Source organism: Carcharhinus amblyrhynchos, chromosome 20, assembly GCF_965287045.1.
Source record: "Carcharhinus amblyrhynchos chromosome 20, sCarAmb.v2.hapA, whole genome shotgun sequence".
NCBI classification, from domain to species: domain Eukaryota; kingdom Metazoa; phylum Chordata; class Chondrichthyes; order Carcharhiniformes; family Carcharhinidae; genus Carcharhinus; species Carcharhinus amblyrhynchos.
In genome coordinates, this window is record NC_137343.1 from 13,590,620 (window position 1) to 13,614,327 (window position 23,708).

Here is a 23,708-nt window from a genome sequence, read left to right on the forward strand (position 1 = left end):
ACTCACTCAACCAGCGGACAGTTCAGCCATTTTGGTACACTATACAAAGTACTCCCACTCAGCAATATCATTCACTATCGTGACTGAACATTTCCAACAATTATAGTTTCCTTCTTGGCCCTCTTTTGTGCCATTGGCCTGGTTCCATTAACATAACCCACTATGTGGTTTGGAATATGTAATTTCACAATATACAAATTTTTCACACCCATAAATTTTCACATTGCATTTTCAAATATATTCCAATTCCTCATATTGCAGTGATGTAATAATGCTGACAAGATTGGTGCTACGTACGTTCAGCCCTCAGTCAATACTGTTTAAGTACAATTATTTCCAACATAGCAAATTATAAATCTAACATTTCTCTCCTGATGTCTTATGTTGACGCATGCAGGGGTTATGGTTCCATGGGTGGCTTTGATCGTCGTCCTTCACTTGTGTTGACTTCTAGCTGGATGAGGTTTCTTACTCAGAGTGATTTGGACAGACTCTGTCTTGTTTTTCTTAAACTATTTATTTACAACTATTTACATCCAATACCTCGTGGTTAAGTACATTATTCTCTGGACACCTGACCCTGACATGCTTATCATCATTAAACATCATTGTCTAATTAACAGAACTATTAACACTTTACCTGGTTACTATGCACCCCATCATACTTCAATCAAATCATTCTCCACTTGTAAGCCTACTAGCAATTTATATTTGTTTTGGAGAGTTGTAGACTAATACCTCTTTGATGCAAAACTTTTGATACTGCACAGTCTGCTGGCTGATTCAATCCTTGCTCTGTGTTGAATGAGTAAATTTTATGCAGAGTGGCAAACAGGGGCATTACAGTTGGCCTCAAAATCCTTGGGGTAGGAAGAGGGGGAAAAAAAATCAGCTAGGCTTTCCGTTCCTGATGACTATCCAATGCCAGGAGAGTACACATGTGGATGTTAGTTGAGGCACAGCTTTTATGTCCTCCACTATCAATTCACTGACTCCAACTAAATTCATACATGAAGAATGTTTGTGGCACTGTACCCAGCTTGTGTCAACTCCTCAGGAAATGAGAAGAGAGAATTGAGGATAGTAGAAAGCATTGGACTGTTGATTATTATTATATTAAAATGCAACACATTACATAATGCCAGCACAAATTAGAGTATGGAGCCCGGCTTTTCAGAGCACTTGTCTCTCTCAAAATTTTGAGCTCATCCAACAATCACCATAGGCACCAATGCAGGTGAGACTCATTACAGTTAATCCACTAATTACTGACCCCCCTCCCCTCCAATGCCTCTGATTGACAATTATTTCAGCAGCACCGTTAGCCTCTCATTAGGTGCACACAGCCACTTTTACCTAATAGATAAACAGTGACATGGCTGGTAATTTGCAGTGAATACTCTTAAGGCAGCTTCTTTTGTCTTTTACTGAGGGGCATTTCATCCCTGCCATTAAAAGAAAGAACAGTTACCATGGTGATTAATCATTCAAACTCTAGTCAGCAACTTTTGCCAAATGTCAGTGTGCTGTGCGTCAGACGACAAAAGAAAATTAAATGAATCCATATTTTGTTCTTTTGGAACATTTTTTGGCGGTAATTTATTGTTACCTTTGACTCTGCTTTTTATTGCATTGTCGTCTCATTAACACTGGATGCTTTTGGCTTACTTTTCTCAATTCTAAGACTAATAGAAATTACAGAATTATAACTTATCAGCAATAGCATTTAATATTACTCTTTTCTTCCCCACCTGATAATTAAAACATGCTGCAACAATTCACCTCAAATCCCTGCTCTCAACCTTCACAATGATTCAAAGGATGATCAAATCTTTCAAGACTGCAGTTACTTTTTTTTCCCTTTTATTCTCTTATTGGTTGCAGGCAACACTGGTTAGACGAGCATTTGTTGTCCATCCTCAATTGCTCAAGAAGGTGGCAGTGAGAAGCCTTCTTTAACTGCTACAGTGCATGCAATGTAGGTACATGTACAGTGCTGTTAGGGAGGGAGTTCCAGATTTTGACCGAGTGATAGTAAAGGAATGGTGTTATAGTTCAAATAGGATGGTTTGTGGTTTAGAGAGGAATTTGCAGAAGGGATGTTCCCTTTTATCTTCTACCCTTGTCCTTCTGAAGCGCTAGGAGTCATGAGTTTGGAAAATGCTGTCAAAGGAGGCTCAATGAGTTGCTGTAGAGCATCTTATACACACTGCTGCTATTGTGCTTGACTTCAGAGCACAAATTCCAGGCAGCATTGAGGGATTGCTGGGTTCAGAGATGCCATTCATCTCTTGAGCAAGATTACTAATTGTCTAGTCATTATCACATTGCTGTCTTTTGCACCTAACTGCCTGAAAATTAGATATTGTGTTTCCTACATTACAGCAGTGACCAAGCTTTCAAAGTATTTCATTAGCTGTGAAGCCTGAGTTTGCAAAAGGTGCTACATAAATGCTGTTTATTTTTTAGGAAGCATATGATTTCCCTTGCTGTTAAGTAGTAACTGGGAATTATAGCAAAGAGAAAAGTAATGAGGTGTGGGTTTAAGTCAAACACAATACAGGTTTATTTATTTAGGAGATGTCATTTGTTCCAAGACCAAGATCGAAGTGCCTCCCTCTGCTTATATCACTACAGATCATGTGATGTTATACCAGCAGGGATGTAACCACTTTACTACTTTAGTCTCTAAACAACATTTCTTAATGTTTCAGCAACATTAATTGGCAACAGAATCAATTAAACAGTAAATCCATTATTTTGCATCATTATTTCCCACACAGACAATTAATAAGACAGTATCTCAGGTGGGCATCTATTTATTTTGGGTTGTACTCAATATTCTGGAATTTGGCTACTTGAACACCTTTGAAGTGTCCTCTTTTTCTTTGTTGGTAATTCTTCATGTAAAACAACTTTGATATCAGTTTCCATTGGTGTTGAAGATTCAGAACCAGAACTTGGATTTTCTGTTCAAAGGTACCACTTCTTAGCATTTCTGATGTAAGTACTTCTTGTGAAGTTTCAGTGATTTCATTTTGTGAGGCTAGCATCTGACAAGTATGATGTCGCCAAACTCTCATCATCTGCCTGTACAGTGTAAGATATTGGATCTGCTTGTGCTAGGATAACAGCAGGTACCCATTTTTTATTGGTAGTGTAGCTTCTTGCTCACATTCATTCTCCCTGAGTAAATGCTCTCTGTTTAGAGTTCTGTTCCCTCTGAGCAATGTGTTTTTTACTGTTGTTTGACAATTTCTGAAGTATCCAAAGGTCAAACTTTGTTTTTTTAGCTTTCTTTTTAAAAGTAGCATTACTGGTGAACTCTCTCATTGCATGTACGGTGTTCTTGTATGATATCAAAAGGTCATTTACTCATCCTGACAATGTACCTGGGTCGTCTATATAATAAAATAAAAGCAAAATACCGCAGATGCTGGAATCTGCCTGTCTGGAATCCTTCATTTTCTGTTTTTGTACCTTGGTCTTTTGATGCCCTGATTGAATATTTGAATGACTGCACAACTCGTTCATCCAATCAATTTGTAGATGGACAGTATGGAGCCAACTTGACACATTGTATACCTCCTTTCAAGTAGTCTTCAAACTCTTTGGAAATGAACTGTGTCTCATTGTCACTCAAAATTTGCTCTGGTCTACCAAAACTAGGAAATATTTCATCCAGTTTCTCATTAGTCTGTTCTGTTGTCATGAATTTCATGATCACTACTTCTGGCCAGACCCCTGTTGGCCCAGCGTATTCGATGTGTGCTCTCTAGCATGGCTGTTTCGGCCATTCCCATGAATGTAAGGGTTGTAGTGGTGGAGTGTTTCTTAGTTTTGCACAGGACTAACATTGTCCCACTTTCTCTTCAATTTGTGCATCTAATCCTGGCCACCAAAAGTAACTACATGCCAGTTCCTTAATTCTCACCACACCTGGACGTCCCTCATGTAGCTGTAATGAGGCCATCATCTAAATAACATTGTACATCATTTAATCCACTTAGAGTTTGATCTGACTCCAAAACAGCTGCACTATTTCAGTTTTCTACAAACTGCAGCATTAAGTGTTTGATGAGAAAGATCTCTACAAGTGTACAAATTTTCTAGTGTGCAGAGCAGTTGTCATCACCGTGCTCCTGGACTGTAGAAGAACTGGAGAAATTCCATCAGCAATGCCTCCGCTGCATCCTCCGGATTCAATTGAACTTTTGAACAAATGCTAATGGCGTTCTTGAAGACATGTCCACAAGCACTAAGACAAAACTCCTGCAAAATCAATTTCAAGGGTTGGATGTGGTGTCAGGATAGCTAAAAACTATCTCCCTTGGCAAGTCCCATTTTCTCAACTTTCAAATGGACAGTGTTCTGGGGAGGACCAAGAAAATTCTTCAAAGAACTCTGAAACTCTCCTTGAAGCATGGTAGCATTGACATTAATAACAAGGATCAGCTTGCTACTAATCATTCAGAATAAACCTCATTTCCTAATTAAAGAGTTGTCAGGACTTGGACATGAAAAATGAACTCTTGGGCAAGATACAGAGGAAAATCCATTGAACCATATTCAGATAAGAAGTCAGTGACATTAGGAGGAGAAAGAAAAAAAATGAAAAGTTCATTGGCAGCGCAGTCAGGACAAAGAAAATAACTTTAAACATAGAAAAATACCCCAAGTTGCTGCACCAAGATATCAAAAACATTTACTGAAAATCCAGGGAAAACTCAGGAGTTCTGACAGCATCTGTGGAGAGAGAATTTTGAGTCTGGATGACCTTTGTCAAAGTTGGGCTCTGAGCAGGGGGTCATTTAATATTTATTATTATTTTAACATATATTATAACATTCACGAGGAAGACAGCACCTCTGACAATTAAGCACTCCTTCAATACTGCACTGAATGCAAATTATGAGCTTAAGCTTGGCTTGAAAAAAGAAAGATACAATGTCAGTTAAGAATACTTTCCTTTCCTGTTACTTACTCATGCTGTGACCACAAGACATCACATAAATCTTAATCACTGCAGCCAAATCAATTATGAGTCATAATTGTCAAAAATAAACTATGTCCCTAAGAGCACCCCATTAGCAAGGGGAGAGGCATGGAGCTCTATTAATCGTCAATGCAACGAGAGCCTCGCGGTGATTAACATATAATTTATATTTGCCACTATAAAATTATGTTTTCATATTTATGAAAAATTGAAGTGTTTTGAAAGACAGCTGGATAACCCTGAGGCAGATGAAGAGGAATTTTGTGTTAACTCTGCCTGTTCAATCAACTTTTTAAACGCTTTGTTAATGAATACACAGTTAGATTGCTATTGAGCCAAGCAGACCAGTAAATTCCTGGTCTAACACAAATACTAGGATAGCAGAAAGAGAGATAAAATTAATTTTAATGATATTGGGCTAGAGAGATGCAATAATGAACTAGATCTTGTTCCTTATTACTCAAATTCAATAAAAGCAGGGTTGGGCCCAGTTGTGTTGTTCTCCATGGTTGAATAGCCTGTTTATACTGGAGGCATGGTGACTTGGATGAGATACTGAAAGATGACTGCAGCTTGAAGAGCCATAATGCAACATGAGTCAAGGCTTTCAGAAAAGAATAAAGGGAGAACGGTGCATACACATGAAACACTAGAGTTAAAATGTTCACAACCCTTCATAGAAAATAATCCACAGTTTTATCAAAATTATTTACAGGGAGAGTTTTGAAACTGTGCTGAAAGTGTAGCAAGACATTCAGCCATCACTGGCTGTCCCTCAATTTGATTACAATATGTACTCAGGGTGGTGTGTTTTTACCATAATAAAAACATAAGTAGGAGCAGGAGTAGGCCATTTGGCCTCTCGAGCCTGCTGTGCTATTCAATAAGATCATGGCTGATCTTTTCGTGAACTTAGCTCCACTTACCCGCCCGCACACCATAACCCTTAATTCCTTTGCTGTTCAAAAATTTATCTGTCCTTACCTTAATAATATTCAATGAGGTAGCCTCAAACTGCTTCACTGGGCAGACAATTCCATATATTCACAATCCTTTGGGTGAAGAAATTCCTCCACAGCTCAGTCTTAAATCTGCTCCTCCTTATTGAGGTCATGCCCCTTACTTCTAGTTTCACCTGCCTGTGGAAACAACCTCCCTGCTTCTATCTTATCTATTCCCTTCATAAACTTCTGTTTCTATAAGACTCCCCCTCATTCTTCTGAATTCTAATGACTATAATCCCAGTTTACTCAGTCTACTAAGCCAATCCTCTCAACTCCAGAATCAACCTAGTGAATCTCCTCTGCACCCCCTTCAGTGCCAGTATATTCTTTCCCAAGTAGCATGGGTCCTGATATGAGTGAATAGGCCAATGCTCAACCCTCAGATCTTTGGGCTCGTGGGGTAAGATGTCCCAGGCGGTAGTGGGTCTGTCAAAATTAGTTTCCATTTCTTCCCTTATCTGCCATTGTACTGTCTCATCATTAAGACTTTGGGAGTCAAAAGTGTGATGCAACTTAATGGACAAGTTGTCTTCAGCTCTTCCAATGCCTTTGAAGTGTCCTGTTTCCTCCCCTAGAACATTACCCATTTGAGAGGGTTGAGAGAAGAGATGCCAGGAGAAATGGATGTCAGCCACCCAGATGCAATGTCCAGGCTATCAAAATTTATTTTGCAGTTGTCTTGGTGCTTGTGCATCGAGCTTCAAGGACATCACGTTTGTTCAATGATTCACTCACTGAAAGCAAAGGACGTAGTGGAGCCATTGCTGATGGAATTTCTCTCGTGCTTTTATTTGTCTCTAGTACACAATGCAGGAGTATAGGAGTGTGGTGACAACAATGCTCCCTACACTAGGACTTCTGTTGACTTATAAAGATTCTTTGTTGTCAAACACACAATACCATAGTTTGTAGAAAAGCTAAACTGGTGCAGATTTCTCTTTTAAGAGACGTGGCTGCCGATTATGGGAAGTGTTTAACAAAATGCAAAGTCAACAAAATGGAAGGTGGGATATTTGGCAGATTAGGTGTGGATTAATATGAGTTTTCTTTTGGTAACATTCAACGATAGGTTGAGTTTCTTGTACACAGAATTGAAGAAATCGAGAGTAGCTTGCAAATCTGGTGCAGAGTGGGAGCAACAGTACCGTGATCCAGTACGTCATGTATATCTATTTAACCAGAGAGAAAGTATCACAGTCAAGTCCGAGCAGTCCTCAACCAATGATTACATTCATGCATTTTTAATTATGGGTCACGAAATAATGATCGGAAGTGGAAACCCTGACTGATTTTTTTCTCGCTCCCTTACCTGATTGTAACACACCTATAGAAAAGGAAATCTTTGGAAAAGAATTAATGTGGGGAAGAGGAGATGAATCGGGGCAGGCAGAACTGATCTCTGCACCTTCACAGTTTCCTACTTTTTCATCTATCACTTCTCTTGCCAAGGCTTGAGTATCAAGCAGAGCAGGAGTCCAGCTGTGTCTCTACGGTAACCAAGCTCAGCCATTTCCAGTTGGAGTTGAAGTGTTAATAGCTAAGTTAGTAACAGAGGAAACAAAGCAACCCTGAGGCCTGGGCTTACCAGCAGGGCAATGTCATCGCACTAAGCTGGAGAAAACTGCTGCTCGATGAAGGACAAGGAGAAAAGATGTGAAAAAAAATGATGAGTCACCAGCAGCAATGAAATTAGTCCATATATTTCTTTATATTGCCATTAATACACGCTTTGCTGGTTTTACAGCATCTTGCTGCAGTTTAATAGATTGCAAATGTAGCTGTGCCTACCGTCTTCATCTCCTAGCCTCTGCCTCTTAGTCACGTATGTCTATCACATTAGAAAGAGTAAATAATTTGGATTTGGCAAATGACATCCCATTAAGTAAATTTAATTGTAATTATTTTCTAACTTGCACTTCTTTGCCTTTATTTATCAATTTATGTCCTCTCTTGTAAAGATTGTGACTAATGCTGAGGTGCAGGGTGGGATTTTCCAGCTCTTCCCTTTTGTGTTTTGTGGTGGCGGGAGGCAGTATGTTGCCCACTGATGGCGGGATCTTATAGTCCTGCCATTATCAATGGGGTTTCTTGTTGTATGCGCCCCTTGCCGCTGGGAAACCTGTGGCGAGGGTACACATCAGCAGGATCATAGGATTCCGCTGGTGTAAATGGCAGCAAGATTTTGGCAATAATCCTGCAGCCCCTTGCAATAAATTCCTAGGTTGCCAATTTGCATCCAAAGTGGTCTGTGCAATCAGCAGGCTAGTTGACTATGGTGTGTATCACAGCCAAGATCAAATGAAAATGGAAAGTGGTGGGAAAACTCAGCTGTATGGCAGCATCTGTGAAGAGAGAAGCAGAGTTAATGGATGGGATTTTTCATGCAACCTCATTGCACATTTTGCAGTGGCAGTTGCATCCCGCCATTGGCTGGCAGAGGGATCTTCTGATCCTACCACAGTCAACTGGGTTTCCCCTTGAATGCACCCCTCTCTGCAGGGAAACCAGCAGTGGGGATGTGCCATCAATGGGACTTGGAGATCCCACTGGTGTGAATGGCTGGGAAATTCCAGCTAACTTTCAAGTCCAAAATGACTCTTCTTCAGAATAGCCAAGCTCAATCCAGTTCTCAACTGACACCACTGGGGAGCAACCAGAAAGAAGAACCCTAATCAAAGAAAAAAATAGATGGAGACGGAACAGGTAAGACCATTGTCAACAACAACTGAGTTAATATTTCAAATGTAAGCCTTTCAGTGTGAGCCTCTCCATTTTCCTTCTCTCTGTAGTCTACTGCTCCAACGACCAACACAGCTAAGATCAAACTGTAGACTGAAACAGCAACCTCTTGAAAATGTGCAAATCTTTAATCCTGGCTTAAAACAAATCGACTCACTAGAAACTTCTGATACTGGCACTGACACATCTAAGCACCTGGCATCAAGGATAGATTCCCTCATTTTAATAAAACAGGTGGGCACTTATGGGATATCTTAGGCACTCTGTCCAGCTCCACGTTAAATCCATTGTAGTCTCAGCCACAATGACATTTTATAAGAATCTTTATAAGGCTAGACAACAAGTCTTGACCAAGATCCAAATGGGCCCACAATGGGAAGTCAGAATATTTGCTATCCCAAGAAAACCACAAACCAGCAGAACTCAGTCTGAGGCCAAAGCATTTGCCAATCTTGAAGTTCCTTCCTCATGGCCACATCCTCTTCGGTATTGGGGTTAGGCATAGCACTGACAGAAGGATCCCCAAACATCTTTGGGAGAGGCCAGAACATTTTTTTTTAAACCCCAGGATCAATTTAGGAAAAATTTTGGAAATTTCTCTACAACCCCTAAAGGTAATTAAGAAAACGCGAGGAGACCACAGTAGCATATCAAAAATCTAAGTCCTCCTGTACCTAATAATGAGCCAGTTTGGAGCCACGAACAAACCATTACAGAGAACACTGGGATAACACTCTTATCTCTGACAAAGGTCAGCTAGACTTGAAATGTTGTCTCTATTCTCTCCCTACAGATGTTGTCAGACCTGCTGAGATTTTCCAGCATTTTCTGTTTTTGTTATTGCATATCATGTACATTCCCTTCTTAAAATCAAATTTTAACTTCTGTTTGAGTTCCCTCTGGGGCTTGGACCTATCACTAGTTCTGCAGTTATGTATGAAATTGGCAGAATGGGATTGGGAATCTAAAATTCCTGAGAATAATATAGTGAGTGAGTTTGTTAATAAATTTGAAACAGCTGATTTTCAAGTATTAGGTCACACAGCAGTAATGGGCAAGCAGCATCCAATAGTGCTCAGAATGGCCCATCTCTCTGTGAGTCAATACTCTTAGAAATTACTCCAATGACATCAAAGCACTGCTCACAACTGCCGGACAAAAACCTAAAAGCTGCTCTAAATTGTACTGATGAATTCATGCCAAAATTCCAAACTTTGAAGGAGAAAGACTATGTTTTGCACTGATTGATGATGGATATTTGTTAAATAGATATACATATAGCTGAAGTACACTTACTTATATTGTACCCAAGGCCTTTTTTAAAATTAGTGCATATGACAAAAAAGGTATTTCTGTAGCCACAACTGTAGCTAGTCATCATTTCTATTGGACCTCATTGCTCCGACTGAACTGTGTACAAATTATCTCTTATCCTTTGGTTGATGCAATTGATGGTTGCTTCAGCTTATTTTTGGCCCTCCATAACAAAAATACCCTTCAAGAGGGAGGGATTCATGATACGCAGAAACATACTAACCTGTCCAACACAACTGTCAAGGCGTGTGTCAAATGTGACAATGTTAGTGTGTGTTATCGCTAAGGAAAATAGTAGATTATTTTCCTCAGGTTTATCAACATACTTGGCTCATACTCCCCTTTGATCTGGTAGCCTCTATACCAGTTTGCTCTTGTCAATTTAATCAATACCAATAGAGAACATAGGCAGTTTTAAATACCAAGGGGCTGTGAGAGTGAGGGGTGCGAAGTTGCAAGGTCTGTTGGTCTGAATAGTTTTATGCAGGAGATTGATGGGAAGATCGGATGTGGAGCTTGGTGCTTGAAACTGTTATATCACTCTCCTTTCCTGCCTTCCTGAGATACTTGAGCCTTTTGAGACACTGTCCACAGATTCAAAGAATCACACTCCAACTCCTTTTCCACTCTTCCTTAGTTGGAGAGGTTGATCTTTTCCTCCCATCCCTGGAAAACATCACTTCAGTCTCAAATCCTGCAGTAGGACCTCTGGGTAAAAGCCAAACACTAAGGGGAAAGCCTTCTTATAGTCATAGAGTCAGACAGGTTTACAGCATGGAAACAGGCTCTTCAGCCCAACTTGTCCATGCGCCCTTTTTTTTTAAAGCCTCTAAGCTAATCCCAATTGCCTGCATTTGGTCTCTATTCCTCAATACCTGTCTTATCCATGGAACTATCTAAATGCTTTTTAAAAGATAACATTGTACCGGCCTCTACTACTACCTCTGGCAGCTTGTTATGACACTCATCAGCCTCTATGTGAAAAAATTGCCCCTCTGGACACTTTCGTATCTCTCCCCTCTCACCTTAAACCTATCACCCCTCAGCCTCCTATGCTCCAGAGAAAAAATTCCTAGTCGATCCAACTTCACTTTCAAGGAGCTATGAACATGTACCCACAGAACTCTTTTTCTGTAACTCTCCCCAGCACTCTACCATTAACTAAGTCCTGCCCTGGTTCAATCTACCAAAATGCATCACCTCGCATTTGTCTAAATTAAACCTCATCTGCTATTTATCAGCCCAGTAGCCGAATTGATCAAGATCCCGTTGCAATTGGAGATAACTTACTTCACTGTCCACTATGCCACCAATCTTGGTGTCATCTGCAACTTACTAACCATGCCTCCTATATTCTCATCCAAGTCATTAATATAAATGACAAATAACAGTCAACCCAGCACTGATCCCTGAGGCATACCACTGGTCACAGGCCTCCAATTTGAAAAGCAACTGTCTACAAAGCCAATTTTATATCCATTTAGATACCACACCCTGGATCCCATGAGAATTGACCTTATGCAACAACCTGCCATGTAGTACCTTGCAGGTCTTGCTAAAGTCCATGTAGACAACATCAACTGCACTGCCCTCATCTATCTTCTTCGTTACCCCTTCAAAAGACTCAATGAAATTTGTGAGACATGATATTCCACTCACAAAGCCATGCTGACTGTCTCTAATCAGTCCTTGCATCTCTAAATGCCTTGGATTTCTTTTCCGTGCCAATGTTTGCTGATGCCATAGAAGTCAATGAGCTTCCATAATTCTGACCCCTGCCAGGTTTCTTTTAATTAGAAATCCTTTCTTTGATAGGTGCGACCCATCATCCTGCCCACCCTCTCTTATCAACTGGGAAACCTGGAAGTTACATATTAATATTGTGGTTGACTTAAAGAGCCATCGCAAAATTTGCTTCAACGTCAAATGTATTTCAAACCTGTTATTGACCTCCTCTCGAGTATGGGTCAGTTTTAATAAGAGGCCATCTATATAAGAAAAAACTTCACCAAATGACTAATCTTCTTTCTTGAACTCGTATCACATTTCTCTCCCAAGGTATCAGGCTTGGTAAGAGATAAAATGCATGGGTGAAATAAAAGTATTTTAAACTAACAAAAATTCTGAGACTTACATTTGCCCAATAAATGGCATCACATTAGGTAACTGGACATTGCTAATTTACCCGACCTCAACTAGAATGGCAGTAATGATGCTAAAGTTGACCTGGCTGTCCTGTGGGTTGGGAAGGGATGAAATAATTCAGCAAGGATCTTTATTTTTGATTTGAAGCCATGTGTTTTTGTTGAATGAAGTTGAACGATTCACCAACCTCCTTTAAGGAAAGAAATCTGCTGTCCTTACCTGGTCTGACCTACATGTTGCGAATGTTGTCCCATTGTTTAAGAAGGGGAACAGAGACTTCCCCGGGAATTATAGACCGGTGAGTCTTACTTCTGTTGTGGGCAAGGTTTTAGAAAAAATTATTAGGGATAGGATTTATAGTTATTTGGAGAGTAATGAATTGATTGGAGATAGTCAGCATGGTTTTGTAGCAGGTAGGTCGTGCCTTACTAACCTTATTGAGTTTTTTGAGAAAGTGACCAAAGAGGTGGATGGGGGTAAGGCAGTTGACGTGGTATATATGGATTTTAGTAAGGCGTTTGATAAGGTTCACCATGGTAGGCTTCTGCAGAAAATGCAGATGTATGGGATTGAGGGTAGTCTAGGAAATTGGATCAGGAATTGGCTAGCAGATAGGAGACAGAGGGTGGTGGTTGATGGTAAATATTCATCATGGAGTTCGGTTACGAGTGGTGTGCCTCAGGGATCTGTTTTGGGGCCACTGCTGTTTGTAATTTTTATTAATGATCTGGATGAGGGTATAGTTGGGTGGATTAGTAAATTTGCTGATGACACCAAAGTCGGAGGTGTGGTAGATTGTGAGGAAGGGTGTCATAGTTTGCAGGGAGACTTAGACAGGTTGCAGAGCTGGGCCGAGAGGTGGCGGATGGAGTTTAATGCGGAGAAGTGTGAGGTGATTCACTTTGGTAGGAATAACAGATGTGTTGAGTATAGGGCTAATGGGAGGACTTTGAATAGTGTGGATGAACAGAGGGATCGAGGTGTATGTGTACATAGATCCCTGAAAGTTGGGAATCAAGTAGATAGGGTTGTTAAGAAGGCATACGGTGTCTTGGCGTTTATTGGTAGGGGGATTGAATTTAGGAGTCACAGCGTCATGTTGCAACTGTACACCACTCTGGTGCGGCCGCACTTGGAGTACTGTGTGCAGTTCTGGTCCCCACATGACAGGAAGGATGTGGAGGCTTTGGAGAGGGTGCAGAGCAGGTTTACCAGGATGTTGCCTGGTATGGAGGGGAGGTCCTATGAGGAGAGACTGAGGGATTTGGGGTTGTTTTCGCTGGAAAGAAGGCGGCTAAGAGGGGATCTTATTGAAACATATAAGATGATTAGAGGTTTAGATAGGGTGGATAGTGATAGCCTTTTTCCTCGGATGGAGAAAGCTAGCACGAGGGGGCATGGCTTTAAATTAAGGGGGGGGTAGTTATAGGACAGATGTCAGGGGTAGGTTCTTTACCCAGAGGGTGGTGAGGGATTGGAATGCCCTGCCTGCTGCGGTTGTAAATGCGCCTAGTTTGGGGGCGTTTAAGAGATCCGTGGATAGGTTTATGGACGAAAAGGGATTGGTTTAGATTAGTGGGTCATTGTTTATTTTTAACTGGTCGGCGCAACATCGTGGGCCGAAGGGCCTGTTCTGCGCTGTAATGTTCTATGTGACTCCAGAGCAATGTGGTTGACTCTTAACTGCCCTCTGAAATTGCCTAGCAAGCCACTCAATTGTAACAATCACTGCAAAGTCTCAACAAAGAATGAAAAGAGACAGACCACCTGGCATCGACCGGAGCACTGGAAAAGACAACAGCAAAACAAACAGCCCTGTCGACCCTGCAAAGTCCTCCTTACTAACATCTGGGGCTAGTGCCAAAATTGGGAGATCTGTCTCACAGACTAGTCAGCAACATCTGACACAGTCATTTGCACAGAATCATACCTTACAGATAACACCCCAGACACCACCATTACCATCCCTGGATATGTCTTGTCCCACCGGCAGGACAGACCCAGCAGAGGTGGCGGCACAAGTCAACAAGGAATTTCCCCGAGAGTCCTTAGCATTGGCTCCAGACCCTATGAAGTCTCATGGTTTCAGGTTAACTATAGGCAAGGAAACCGCTTACTGGTTACCACATACCGTCCTCCTTCAGCTGATGAATTGGTATTCCTCCATGTTGGACAACGCTTGGAGGAAGTACCGAGGGTGGCAAGGGCACAAAATTTATTCTGGATGGGGGATTTCAATGTCCACCACTGAGAGTGGCTCGGCAGCAGCACTACTGATTGAGCTGGTTGGGTCCTAAAGGATATATCTGTTAGACTGGGTCTGTAGCAGGTGGTGAAGGAATCAACAAGAGGGAATAACATACCTGACCTTATTCTTACCAATCTGCCAGCTGCAGATGCACCTGTCCATGACAGTATCGATAAGAATGACCACCACACAGTTCTTGTGGAGACAAAGTTCTGCTTCACATTGCAAATAACCTCCATCGTGGCACTATTAACTGCTAAATGGGACAGACTTTGGACCAATCTAGCAACGCAAGACTGGGAATCCATGAGGTGCTGTGGGCCATCAGCAGCAGTGGAATTGTACTCTAGCACAATCTGCAACCTCATGGCCCAGCATATCCCCCAATCAACCATCATCATCAAGCCAGGGTATCAACTGTGGTTCAATGGAGAGTGCAGGAGGGCATGCCAGGAGTAGCATCAGGCATATCTAAAAATGAGGTGTAAATCTATAAAGCTACCAAACAGGACTACTTGCATGCCAAATAGCAAAAACAGCAGATGATAGACAGAGCTAAGCAATCCCACACCAACAGATCAGATCTAAGCTCTACAGCCCTGCCACATCCAGTCGGGAACGGCAGTGGACAATTTAACTCACTGGAGGAGGAGGCTCCACAAATATCCCCATCCTCAATGATAGAGGAGCCCAGCATATCAGTACAAAAGATAAGGCTGAAGTATTTGCAGCAATCTTCAGCCAGAAGTACCGAGTGGATGATCCATCTCGGCCTCCTCCAGTGGTCCCCAACATCTCAGATGCCAGTCTCCAGCCAATTCGATTCACTCCATGTAATATCAAGAAACGGTTGGAGGCACTGGACACTGCAAAGGCAATGTGTCCTGATAACATTCTGGCAATAGTACTGAAGACATGTGCTCCAGAGCTTGCCACTCCCCTAGCTAAGCTCTTCCAGTACAGATACAACATCTACTGAACAATGTGGAAAATTGCCCTATGTCCTGTACACAAAAAGCAGGACAAATCCAACCCAGCCAATTACTGCCCTATCAGTCTACTTTCAATCATCAGTAAAGTGATGGAAGGGGTCACCAACATGCTATCAGAGAGCACCTGCTCAACAATGCCCAGTTTGGGTTTTGCCAGGATCACTCAACTCCTGACCTCATTACAGCCTTGGTTCAAACATCGACAAAAGAGCTGCATTCTATGAGGCGAGGTCAGAATGGCAGCCCTTGACATCAAGGCTGCATTCGATCAAGTGTAGCATCAAAGAACCCTTGCCAAACTGGTATCAATGGGTATCTGGGGCAAACTCTCCACTGGTTGGAATCATACCTGGTACATAGAAAAATGGTTGTGGTTGAACATAAGAACATAAGAAATAGGAGCAGGAGTAGGCCATCTAGCCCTTCGAGCCTGCCCCGCCATTCAATAAGATCATGGCTGATCTGTCATGGCTCAGTTCCACTTTCCCGCCCTCTCCCCATAACCCTTAATCCCCTCTCTTATCAAGAACCCATCAACCCGCTTCTTAAAAATATTTAGCGAGGCAGCCTCCACCACTTCAACGGGCAGAGAATTCCAGAGATTCACCACCCTTTGAGTGAAGAAGTTCCTCCTCAACTCCGTTCTAAACCGCCTCCCCTTTATCTTGAGGCTGTGCCCCCTAGTCCTACTGTCTTTTTTGAGCGGGAAGAGTCTCTCCACCTCTATCCTATCCATCCCATTCATCATCTTATACGTCGCAATGAGATCTCCCCTCATTCTTCTAAACTCTAACGAGTACAAGCCTAGTTTATTCAGCCTCTCCTCATAGCTCAACCCCCTCAACTCCGGTATCAGCCTAGTAAACCTCCTCTGCACTCCCTCCAAGGCCAAAATATCCTTGCGCAGGTGCGGCGCCCAAAACTGCACACAGTACTCCAGCTGCGGCCTCACCAATGCCCTATACAGCTGCAGCAAGACCTCCCTACTTTTATATTCAATCCCCCTCGCTATGAAGGCCAGCATCCCATTCGCCTTCCTGACCACCTGCTGCACCTGCAAGCTGGGTTTTTGCGACTCATGCACAAGGACCCCGAGGTCCCTCTGCACCGTCGCCTGCTGCAGTTTTTCGCCATGTAAGTAATAGTCCTTCCTACCATTCTTCCTACCAAAGTGGACCACCTCACACTTGCCAACATTAAATTCCATTTGCCATTTCCTGGCCCATTCGCCCAGCCTATCTAGATCCTTCTGCAGACTCTGGAGGGTCAGTCATTTCAGCTCCATGGCATCCCTGTAAGGGTCCTTCAGGATAGTGCCCTGGGCCTAACAATCTTGAGCTGCTTCATCAATTACCTTCCCTCCTTCATAAGGTCAGAAGTGGGGATGTTCGCCAACGATTGCACAATGTTCAGCAACATTCGCAACGCCTCAGATATCGAAGCAGTCCCTGCTCAAATGCAATAAGATCTGGACAATATCGAGGCTTATGCTGACAAGTGGCAGATAACATTCATGGCACACAAACATCAGGCAATAACCATCATCAATAACAGACACTCTAACCACCACCCCTTAACATTAAATGGTGTAACCATCACTGAATCCTCCACTGTCAACATCCTTGGGGTTACCATTGACCAGAAACTCAACTGGAGTCCCCAGAGCCTATCCACCATCTACAAGGCACAAATCAGGTGTGTGATGAAATACTCCCCACTTTCCTGGGATGGATGCAGCTCCAACAACACTCAAGAAGCTTGCAGCCTGCTTGTAAGGTACAGGAAAGGTTGGCTTGGATATGTATCACACAAAAACAGAAAATGCTTGAAAATCTCAGCAGGTTTGACAGTACCAATGGAGAGAAAATAAAACTAACATTTTGAGTCAGGATCCTGAATTGAAACATCAGTTCTATTCCCTCTCTTTCCACAGATGCTGTCAGGCTGGTTGAGATTTTCAAGTATTTTCTGCTTTTGTTTCAGATTCCAGCATCCGTAGTATTTTGCCTTTAGCTTGGACTTATATAATGCCTTTCCCAACCACCAGACATTTCCAAGTGCTTCACAGTCAATGAAGTACTTTTTGAAGTGCTGTCATTATTGTAATATAGGAAATGGGACAGCCATTTTGTACATAACAAACTCTCACAAACAGCAGTGTGACCAGATAATCTCTTCCTGTGAGATTTATTGAGGGAATAAATACTGGCTGGGCAGCAAATATAAATCCCTGTTCCTTCTTGAAATAGTGCCGTGGGATCTTTTATGTTCACCTGAGAGAGCAGAAGGGGTCTTTTATCCAAAAGACAGACCCTCAGACAGTGAAGTACTTCCTCGATACTGCGCAGGATGTCAGCCTACATTTATTTTGTACAAATCCAGGAGTGGGACTTCAACAAACAAACATCTGATTCAGGTGGGAGTGATATCAAAAGAGGCTCAGCTGACAATGTGTAGGGTATCTGTTGCCCCAGGAACTGTACCCAAGTATGATTCAGTATCCTTAGGAGCATAGAAAATTAGTGGGGGATTGAAAAGCAATTTTAAAGCTACTTGTGCTCACAGCTTTTTAAATTGCTTTGGTTTAGCATCTCTTAATATTTGGATTGCATGTGGGTGAGTTCCTGTAATTAAAGTCTCTCTTGAATGGATGCTTACTCTGCATACTTCCCAGCTGCCTAACAGCTACACTCTGTATTGCTTCCTTTTTTGTCAACTATGGCCTTCTCTTCAATTAGGTCCTAATGTTTAATGGACTTTTAGCTACAGGATCAGGCCATTTGTTAAATGAACAGTCAGTTTCTCTGAAATGCAAAAGCCTCCTTACCATCAAGTAGACAGAATAATCAGGATTATTGGTTTTCCAGACAGAATCTGCATTATCTCCCATGTATTCACTCCAGTAATTTTTAATCTTTTTTTTATATAGCATTAAACTAAAATAAAGTGACATTGGATTAATCATCACTAGGAGCCTGATTGATGGGCTAAGTTGAAATGCCAGACTTGTTTCTATCTAAATGCGGTTCTGTATTCACTGTTGACCAAAATGGAAAAAGCACATATTTTCTCTTCCACATCTTCACTTTTTTTCTCTTTTCCTAAAGGTGCTTGATTCATGCTGCAGTTCAGAAAATCCGAGTGCCCTCTGGTATCTTACCCAAGAGGTCTTTCAAATGCAAACTTAAACATTAACTACTGGTCAGCTATTTGACCTTACTGGGCATCACACAATTCCATTCCTACTTGATGTACACACAGATAAATTATACAGCAGAGATCATTGGATAGAGACCAGAAATATGAACTCTGGCCCCTGAACACTAAGATCAATTGTGCCACAGTTGCTGCTCTAGCTGAGATTAACTAACCATCAATCTTCAGGTTTGAAAAGCATAATTCTCTGTTTCCCACTGTATGCCTTTCTTCCATTATGATTGGTATTCTGTGTATTTCTTAAAACTTTCTATCCTTTTTCATCTAACAGCTACATTCCCTGTAGCTTCCGGTTGGCACGGTAATACAGTGGTTAGCACTGCTGCTTCACAGCGCCAGGGAATCGGGTTTAATTCCCAGCTTGGGTCACTGTCTGTGTGGAATTTGCACATTCTCTCTGTGTCTGCGTGGGTTTCTTCCAGGTGCTCCAGTTTCCTCCCACATTCTGAAAGACATGCTGGTTAGGTGCAATGACCCAAACAGGTGCCGGATAGTGGCGACTAGAGGAACTTTACAGTAACTTCATTGCAGTGTTAACGTAAGCCTTACTTGTGACTAATAAACTTCATCTAACTTTTTTTCCCCAAGTTCTGTATTCATTTTGTATGTTCACATGCTAAAGGTATATCCTTCTTCTTCGACATGAATTTGAACAATCGTGACCTTGGGTCAGTTCACAGGCATTTTTTTAGAGAAGTCACTGAAGAGTGGTGAATTGGAAATGTAGTTTTCTTTCTCTTCCTTAATCTAAGCTGTTGAGAAGAATAATAGTGATCTCACTGCCTCTCCTGCTGAGATAGGTGAATTGAGCAGAGACTACAGATTGAACTTCAGCACCTTCTGATCTGTTAGGTTTAGCATCACACCACGCAACGTGGTTTGCCTACTGAATCTTCTTTCAGATGTTCTTTAGAGGAGCTCCTATTACCTATATAGGAACTGCTTGTTTCCATCTGTATAATGCAGGTTGGATTTTTTCCAATATGTTGGTACATGCGTAAACAATAAAGACTGCCACGTCAAGAAGTCTGGTGAACTTCTTTTCATATGTTTTGGCGTGAGAATAATGCACATCATGAGATTTCATTTCAACACTGGTTAACATGTTCTTGTCAAATTTCTGTTTGCACCACATGTTGCAGTTGCTAACCTATTTAAACCAGTCTGCTAAAAATAGTGCACACAGGAAATTAAACCAGCAGCAAGTAACATGATATGTTAGGCATTTTATCTGGCTTACAAATAGGGGCTGCAGTGATATTGCCAGGATTCAGATTTTGTCTGTTATTAATTTGAGTTTGTTATATTTAATGTTTTTGGCTCTCTGATGTCTGTTGGTAAAAGCACTACCACATAGTCCCATAGTTATGCACAGTTGGCCCACCCTAGCTGGGACCACTATAGAGGCACAACAATTGCAACTATATTTAAATGAGGTGCTCAATATTGGCTGCACTTTGAGCCTACCCATACCCAGTTCATGCCAGCAGGTGAAGAAATTCCTTTATCAAGGACTACAATTACTGTTTCACTCATGCAAGGCTAGAAAATACTGTTACTTGAAGGAACAAACAATTTATGGGTTTTGTAGGATATATTAGCAGATGTATTAAGCCATTTAAAATAACAAATGGGAGAATGCCTCTGTTGAAACACCACATTATAAATGTAAGAACTAGGACCATGGGTAGACTATATGGCTTTTCAAGTCTATTCCGCCATTCAACAAGATCATGGCTGATTTTCTACCTCATCTCCAATGTCCCATATAATCACTTAATTCCCTTAATATCCATAAATATAGAACTCTCTGTCTTGAATATACTCAGTAACGGAGCAACATTCTTTGTAGTTAAAAAATTCAGAGATTCAACATCCTTTGACTGAAGAAAATTCCCATCTCAGTCTTATTCTGAGATGTTTCAACAATCACTTCAGACTAAACTCCAGAGAACATTTCTTCTCATTGGACAATCTTCGCATCCCACGAGCAAGTCTAGTATACCTATATCACACTCCTTCTGAAGCAAGAATATCCCCCATTAGGTAAAATAGTCAAAACTGTGCATATCTGTGTGATGATTGCTAATATCAACAACAGTAGCTTTCAGCCTCAATATATAGTTAAAATATCTCCCTTAAACCTTTTGCATTTAGTGTCATTAAATATTGCAGAGTTTTCCAAAACAAAATTAGATATTAATTGGTAATTGTACAACTGGCCTCTGCCTCTGGGTTAAGGATGGAAGATTCCTGCTCCTGATCTCAATCCAGTGACCCAATTAGAAAGTGGGTTTCTGTGGATGTTAGATGAAGCTTAGCTGTAATGAAATCCATGGCTGAAAGTATTTTAAGTTATTTCCAAACATTTTCCCTCTTCCGGCTTCCAACAGGCCAGCACAAACATGAAAGGCCTTTTTCTGCACTATAAATTTTCTATGTAATCTTGACTATCAGAATCAGAATATACTTTTACACCACCCCCCCAACACATCTAAAATTCTTCAACTCTCTCCCAAAGCTAATGATTCACTATCCCAGAAGCATTAAAATCAGTATCCTTATCATCGCTTCAATTGAAATCAGTTATCTCACCAAAGATCAAACTTGGCAACTTTCTAATCTGCATAGCCCAGTTGCACACTGGTTGGTGTATTTAGCTATTGAGCCATTCAGAATGCTCAACAAGCTACTGTTTGTCTGAAGAGTTTCCATTATTTCCCAGAAGAACAGCAAGTAATACACCATAACACAGAGTTCATTGCAGTATGATTAATGAAAGTCCACATATAACTGTAAGCACATCACATCTTCCTAATTTACTGGATTTTTACACAGATGTGACCAAGTTATTAGATAGGAACAATCCAATAGATATTCAGCATCTTCACTTTGAAAGAGTATTTGATAAAGTACTTCACAAGATATTGTTAGTCAGATAAGGTCGCAGAAAATTAGTAGAGAATAGTGGATCGAAAATTGACTAGACAACAGGAAGCAGAGTGTAATTATAAATGGGAGTACTTTCAGCTAGGGAGAAGTGACTGTTCTAGCTCTCCAGAGATAAATGCTTGGACTTTGATTTTCACAACCTACTTTAATAAACTTGAAGAGGATTAGAAGCTATTCTGTGAAGTTTGCTGATAACACAGATTTATGTAGGATAACAAGTAGGCAGCATGGTAGCATGGCTGTGGTTAGCACTGCTGCCTCACAGCTCCAGGGGCCTGGGTTCAATTCCCTGCTCGGGTCACCATCTGTGTCAGTTTGCATGTTCTCCCCATGTTTGCATGGGTTTCCTCTGGGTGTTCCGGTTTCCTCCTACAGTCCAAAAGACGTACTGGTTAGGTACATTGCTGTGGCTATGCTAAATTCTCCCTTAATGCAGCCAAACATGCGCCAGAGAGTGGTGACTAGGGGATTTTCACAGTAACTTCATTGCATTGTTAATGTAAGCCTACTTGTGGCTAATAAATAAGCTTTACTTTAAAATACAAGAGGTCTGGATCAACTTATTGGTTTGAGTAATAATTGACAACTTCCCTTTTACCCTGGATAAATACAAGACAAAATGCTGCCACTCGGAATTTAGTCAAGTGCAATGGTAGGCTCATTAAATTTCCACAATAAATCTACTCGAACTGAGGATAACATAAAGTTGCACCAAATTAAATTTTGTTCTTCTTTCTGGTCTACACCTGGAGAAAACAGTCTGAGCTGTATAATACGGAGTGAAATACTGTTAGTTACAGGTTCCATTAGTGGAAGCATTAGTCAGATATAGTTAAGATGATGAATGAAGATCATGCAAGAACATTGTGCAGTATGTCCTATATTGAATTTGCACCAATATGCCAATTAAGCCTAATGTTAAGAAGAGAGTCACACCCAAAATGCTAACTTGTTCAGTTTCTCCAGAATCTAACTGACCTGAAATTTCTTGATTGGTTTCCAATGACTACATGGGTGAAGGTCATTGCAAATTGCACAAGCAGAAATTGAGATTGGGAGAATTTAGTATTTCCCATTGAGTGTGACTTTATGCAGCTGAACACGATGTTTGATTCTGAATGAGATTGAAGGTTGGAGGGGTTATTATAGGCATGGATCGTTACTGTGGCTCTAGTTTTGTTGGAACTATCTGGGGAAGATTACCTTTGCTCATTGTGTTAATGAAATCATAAACATTGGATTTATTTCCATGGTAACTGTTTCTAGTAAAATTGTAAACACATTCTTTTAGAAAACCCTGATGATTTACTAGAAACAGCAATTATACCAAATCCCCCAGATATCTCCGTGATGTCACTAACAAGAAGTAAATACAGCAACTCTTCCCTCTGTGTGAAATAGGAAGGTCAGGGTTTACTGATAAAGATTGACGGGGCTTTTTCACTAAATTGATTTTGGAATCTTGGCAGAGTGGAGGGTGGATTTCCGAGTTTGTGGTACCTATGATTATTTACCACTCAAAAGACTAAATTAGGGGGAAATCCATCACAGCTTCAGAATGGGCTTGATGGGACAAATGGCCTTTTTTCCAGACTTTCTACACAATGTGTCAGTTTGGAGTTTCCTCATGGCTCAGTTAGTAAATCCACAGGCTTAATGTGGAGATAGGCAGATACAGCCTCTAGGCTCTGTGAAGTTGGCTGATTTTAGCTAAATTAGCAATAAGGTGTTCCAATTAGTGGGCTAATTGTCTGAGGGCTAGAGACCGGAAATAGCAGTCAGGGTTCCCATTCTCCAGTGAACCCATTGGAAAATATGAGTGGATTCTGCACATTATTTTATATTTATCAATATTTAATTATAATCTGTCAATCAATAGTTAAACTGGTGAGCTTGTTCAGTCTCTTTAAATATCAAGCTTCACTTACCACGCACGTTTGTGTTATCAGCATTTTTTTCTGACGCTCTCATCTAGTCAAGTAGGTTTTAAAATGAATTCTATAAATAATTCCTCCTCTTCAAAGCTTATAAAACTTTTCTTCCATGAACGCAATCCTTTAGGATATTGCAATGATGTGCTGCATTACCACATTTTCAATCTA